Consider the following 6806-nt stretch of genomic DNA (forward strand, 5'->3'; position numbering starts at 1 on the left):
CTTCAGTACTCCTCATCACATGAAGTTTCCCCGGTCTCATGGTGTCACCTGAGCTTCTTGATAGCATGACATCTGGGTTTTCAGACTTCTTCAAGTTTATTTCTCAGACTGGCACAGAGTTATTCCCTCTACAATCTTGTGGGAAAGAGAATTTATGAGGCTGGTTTACACTTAGGGGGATGGGATCTGGGATCTCCCTCTTGATTGATGGAGCAAGATGAGTATATACAGAGAATAGAAAATGATTGCTGCTCATTTAGGAGACTAGCTGTTATGAGTGTTCTCATTTTTCATATGAGGAATTGGGTTTCAGAGAGATTAGGTTGAAACATTAATAAATGGCAATTATGTGAGTAGAATCCAGATTTCACTGATTCCAGAGGCACGTCCTTAATTATTATGCTTTACAGCTTCTATTAGAGTGGCTTCCATAAATTAATTAACGTGAATTTTTCTCAAAATTGTCTATAAAGTCAAAGGGAGGAATCCTTTTCAAACTCATTCTGAGACCCAGCATACTTTGATACCAAAACCAGACAAGGACAAATAAAAATATAAAACTAGATCAATATCCTTGATGAATATAGATGGGAAAATTGTCATCAAAATTTTAGCAAACTGAATCCAACCACACATAAAAAATATCATGCACAATGATCAAATGGGACTTATCCTAGGGAGCAAGGATGGCTCAACATGTTCAAATCATTACATGTAAGACATCTCAATAGAATAAAGATCTAAACCCATATGATCATCTCAATAGATGCAGAAAAGGCATTAAATAAAACTCAACATTCCTTTCTAAAAAATCTCCACATATTGAATAAAGAAAAAAAATATACCTCAACATAGTAAAGGCTAGATATGACAAATTCACAAGAACTGTCATATTGAATAAGGAAAAGCTGAAAGTGTTTCCTTTAACATCTAGGAAGATACAGATGTCCATGTTCATCCTCCTTATTCAACAGAGGTAAAAGTCTTAGCCAGGGAAATTAGGCAAGAGAAAGAAATAAAAGGTATGCAAACAAGAAGAAAGGGAGTCAAATTATCCCTGTTTACATATGGCCTGGCTTAAATAGGAGAACCTGAAGATTACATCAAACAATGATTAGAACTGACAAATAAATTTAGTAAAGTTATAGGATACAAAATCAACATACAAAACCTGTAGTTTTATTTATGCACCAATAATAAAATTGCTGAGAAAGAAATCAAGAAAGCAATCCCACTCAAAATAGTTTCTAGTAAGAAATAAAATATCTAGAAATAAATTTAATCAAGAAAAGGAATGACCTCTAAAATGTAGGAAAATTACAAATCACTGATGAAAGAAACTGAAGAAGACACATGCTGTATTAGCTAGGCCCTTATCAGTGTGATGGATTAATAATAAAAGACCCTGAATAGCCAAAGTAATCTTGAGCAAAAAGAACAAATCTGGAGGTATCTCAATACCTGATCTGAAGATTTTCTACAGGGCTAGAATATATAAAACAGTGTAGTACTAACATAAAAACATTCACACAGACCAGTGGAACTGGACAAAAATCCCAGAAAGAAATCTATGCTTCTAAAGCAAACTGATTCTCAACAAAAACATACATTAGAATAATGTCAACCTCTTCAATAATTAGTGCTGGTATATGGATATTCATGTGCAGAATGATTAACAAATATATGAAAAATTTCAACATTACTTATTAAGGTAATACATATCAAAATACAATGAGACCAACTCACCACAGTCAAAATGACTATTACCAAAAAGAAAAAAAAAAGAAAGAAAGAGAAAGAAAAAAACAATACTTTGGTCTAGCTTGTGCAAAGCCCTGAGTTTAATCTCCATCATCATTAAAAAAAAAAAAAGAAAGATGCAGGTGAGAATTCAGAGAAGAGTAGATTTATACATTATATTGAGAAGGTAAATTAGTACAGCCATTATAAAGAACACTATGGAGGTGCCTAAAAACCTAAAAATAAATATATCATAAGATACAGCTCTCCCACTTCTGGTTATTATATACAAATAAATGAAATCAGCATATTGAAGAGATACCTGCACTTCCATGTTTATGGCAGCATTCTTCACAATAACCAAGATAGGCAGTCAACTGATATGTCCATTGACAAATGAATGAATGAAGAAAATGTGATGTGTGCATGAGAATATTATTCAACCATAAAAAAGAATAGAATCCCATCATTGCAATATGGATGAACTATAGGAAAGTGTGTAAAGTAAAATTATCCAGGTACAAACGGACAACTATCATATGTTCTCTTTCATTTGTAGAAGCTGAAAAAAAATAGTTATCTCAAAAAAAGACTAAAATAGTGATTACAAGAGAGAGGGAGGAAGGGTAAAGGGAGAGGAGGAATAAAGATAACTTGGATAATGAGCACAAAAATATAGATAGGAGAAATAGGGTTTTTTTGTATTCTATAGTATGGAGGGTAATTATAGTTTACAGTGACCTATTATGTAGTTTATGAAGAACTAATAGAGAGAGGCTCCATGCCTTCAAAATAAAGAAATGATAAGATAAAAATACTTATTACTTGATCTCATCATTACACATTGTATAGATGTTTTGAAATATCATATCATGCTTCATAACTATGTATAATTATTAAATGTTAATTAAAAAGAAAATAAAAAGAAAAAACAGCAGACATCTTGTCTGAAACTATGCCAGCCAGAAAACAATGGAGTAAGATTTTTGGAGAAAGATAAAGAAAGAAAGAAAGAAAGAAAGAAAGAAGGAAGGAAGGAAGGAAGGAAGGAAGGAAAGAAAGAAAGATTTGTTAATCCAGAATATTCAATTTCCAATTTTAAAAATCTTTTTAAAATGAAGGAAGGAAAAATTTCCAGACAAACATAAATTGAGAACTTCATTACTACCACACATGCAGTACAAAAAAAAATATTAAAAGAAAATTTTCAAGCATGAGTCAAATGATTGGATATTCATGAAGAAAAAAGTTACTCATGATCCCTAGGCACATATATATATATATATATATATATATATATATATATATGTAAATTGATTACAGGTAGATTTTAGAATAATGTAAAAGTCAAGCAAAAATGTCTTTTAAAGCATAATGTAGAAGAATATTTTCTTAACTTATTAAATTTCTTAGATTGATATGTTAGACTACTTTGAATTCAAACACTTCTATTCTCTAAAATATATAAAGTAAGTGAAAGCCATCAAATGGGAGAAGTAAGCCACAGTACATTTAGCTGAGGAGTTATCTTCAAGCTGGTATGAAATCTTACAAATATCTTCAAATCAGTAAGAAAAAGCAGATAAGCCAGTAGAAAAATGAACAGCAGGCTTGGTTACTTCACAAAAGAAGGTATCCAAATGGCCAAGAAATATTTTAAAACATGCTCAGTTCTTTAGCTATCAGTAAGATGCAGCTTAAAAGCAAATGGGACACCACCACAATGTGTGAATGTAAAGGAACTGGCAGTACAAAGTGCTTATAAGGATGTATAACAATGGGAATTCTCTTCAACTGTTAGAGGATTATAAATGGTATAATTATTTTGGAAGGATGTAATTTTCAATAAATTAAATATACCCACTCTTTGATCTGATAATTCTGAAGTACATGTCCAAAAGAAAAGAGTCCATCTTTCTATATAAAAAAATAACTTTTTATAAGAATATCATTGCAGATTTAATCATCATAGCCCAAGAGAGGAGGCAACCTCAATGTTTATCAACAGTACAACTGGAAAGAAATTAATGATAAATTTATACAATGCAATACTTTACAGCAATGAAAGGAATAAATAGGGCTACATGTGACACCACAGGTGAGTCTCACAACCACAATTTTAGTGATAGAAGCCAGACATAAAGAATATTTAGTCTATGTTTCCATTCATATAAAATTCAACATGAGGCAAAATTAATCTCCAGTGGTAAAGTGTAGATACAAGAAAACATTATAGCAGAGAGGTAGCATCTGGGAGGGGCCAGGAGATATGCTGAGAATGTACTATTTCTTGATTTGTGATTGTGTTCATATTGTCATAATTCCTTGAAGAGCATACTTAAGATTTATTAACTTTATTGCATGTATTAAGATCTCAATAACAGATATTTTTAAAATAATTTTAAAAAATAGCAAAGTGCAGGGCATATTATGTTCCAAACTTGAGTAAATTTTAAAGTCACAAAATTGGCAATGACTTCTTGTCCATTTGACCTGAAGTTTCCCTGGGAAACAGGCACTCTGCATTGGATGAGTGTCTGTGGCATAGATGACCTTCTTGGTCGACAGCCCTGTGGAGCCTGAACTGTGAATCAGTTCAGGTTCCATTAGCCTTTGAGGGAGCAGCTCCCAGCAGGCAGCTTCCCTTTGCCCTTTCCTAGCATCTTTTACCTGTTTACTTTATGCTCCCTTCCTGCAGAGAGGTCTCTGGTATTAACAACAAATAAACTGCAGCTGTAGCCTACACAAAGGGATGCCTTAGGTAATCCCTTTGTGATGAATCATCTGATTTTTTATTAATTCTTGTCCTTTTGATTTCAAGGGAAGGCAGAGGGCACTGCCTGAGATCCTACCAGTGATGAATACTTTTTGCTGTTTACTTGCCAATAATGGAGGGGTTTGACTTTTCTAAAGTATATGGTAATTTTAATCACGGTAGTGCTCAAATAGCACAGCATCTTACAAAACATTTTTATATGCATTATCTCATTTGTTCTTCATAATAGTCCTTTCAAGGAAAGTGGGGCAGACATTATTATCTCCATTATATTCAGGAGGAAACTGAGTTCCAGAGACATCTTGCAAAATAATCACTTTATTTCAGATGAATAGAGGAAGGTGAACTTTAATATCACTGTCTGAGTTTGGATTTTCTCAGAGGCAGAGTCTAAGCCAAAGATTCAAGTGCAAGGAATTTCTTTGGGAGAAGAAAGTACCAGAAAAGGAAGGGAGAAGTGAGACAAGGAAGGGAAAAGCAATCAACAAAAGGGTATATTATCAAAAATTTCCACTGTGGGCTACTGGAATTTAATCCTTCTGTGGAAACCAAAGTTATACATACATCTAAGAATTATCCCACCCACAGAGCAAAGGAGCTCAGAGCTGGGGTATATATTCACTCACACAGAGGCCATTAACTTCCTTTCACTTATGACTTGTTTGATGGACAAAGATTTTGAAGACCAAAAGCATCCTCAATTAAAAAGATGCAAGGGTCTGGCAATTGGAAGTTAGGCCCAAGAGCACTGTAGTGTGATGATAATGTGCAGGGGATTAACAAGTCTGCTAGCTCCACTTGATTAGTGAGTGTTATCTTCTTGTCATTTGTGTTAGTCTTCCCTGCATTTATTCCCTGATTCTTTCTTCTTGTGCAAGAGCTCCCCATTACTGTGGGGACCAAAGGGGAAGCATGTGACTTGAACAGGTCCAATGAGAATTACGTGCTTTTTCTGGATTCCTGGGGGGAAATTTATCGCTTTATCCTGATAAATGTGGAAAAAGAAGCTTGTAGTCCTAGCAGCTGCTGGGAGTCTCCTTGATATTATAGAGAACTAACTTGAAGATAAAGCCGACAAGGTCAATCAAAGGGTGTAAACACAGAAAGCACTTCATAAATGGTAGTATAATTCCCTAGCTCTAGGCTTAGTTGAATCAATCTGAAAACTTGGACTTTAAGTAAAATGATTTTTTTTTGTACTTAGTTATGTGAGTTATTTACTTACAACAAAGAGTCTGATGTGAAATATATATATCTAATATAAAACATCTTTCATTGCAATCATCAACATTATTTTATATACTACTGAGAAAAAAAATGCTTTCAACAGCATCAATGCTTTATAATGTCTTAGGTTTTTAAAATTTTATAGTTTCTGAAAGATAACTGTTAGACTTTTTTTATTGTAGATTTTTTTATATTTAACTTTTAATAGCATTCATTAAAAAGGGAACATGAATGAGAATAAAATAAACTAGTTAAGATAATCCTTCACCACGTTCTCATTTAGAACCCACTTATTCTCAGATCATCTCAACCATCATCATTACCCATTCTCACCAGATATGCTCCTTTTGAACACAGCTTTTCTTAAATGGCTGAGTTATCTCTGCAATCTTCTAGGCTTTCACACCTGCCAGTTTTGAAGCTTACAATTTTTTGTATGTGATAGGAAATCCTTTAGCATATATTATTAGTAATTCAACCTAACATGACCTCATCTACTGTGGATTTCTTTCTTGAGTCTCATAGAGCATTTGGTTGCAGGTTTGCAAGAAAATGTGAAAGGGGTTTGTTCTTCCTATGGAAATATTTGACTTACAAAGAGCAAATTTATAACCCACTGCCTTCTTCCATTGCCTTTCTTGGTACATAATAACTTTTCATCTTTAAATCAAACTGCAATCTGCAAAAAAGCAGCAATGGTATTCAATATGCATCATATATTTTAATAATGTTTAAAACTCAAGTGATGTCATAACAATCAGCTATGATCAAGTTTCAGTCACACACAGGTAATGATAACTAAGTCATTGTTAATTGGCTGAAAGTCATTGTAAGAAGATGAGCGTTTCACACATGACAACTTCAGAACTATCTGGAAATATTTACATTTTAAAAAAGACGAAATATGTTATTACATATTCAGTAATACAGTATCAAGTCCTCTCTACTAATCTAGTCTTTTAATACACTGTATGCTTAATTTCAATAGTTTGTCTTCTTCCATTTCATTGTTATAGTTAGGATTCTTTTCAGAATTTTTATTGTTTGTATATTTTGTTATATT

The sequence above is a fragment of the Marmota monax genome, unplaced genomic scaffold, assembly GCF_021218885.2.
Source record: "Marmota monax isolate L192 unplaced genomic scaffold, Marmota_monax_Labrador192_F-V1.1 WCK01_AAM20220418_F8-fsc00278, whole genome shotgun sequence".
NCBI classification, from domain to species: Eukaryota; Metazoa; Chordata; class Mammalia; order Rodentia; family Sciuridae; genus Marmota; species Marmota monax.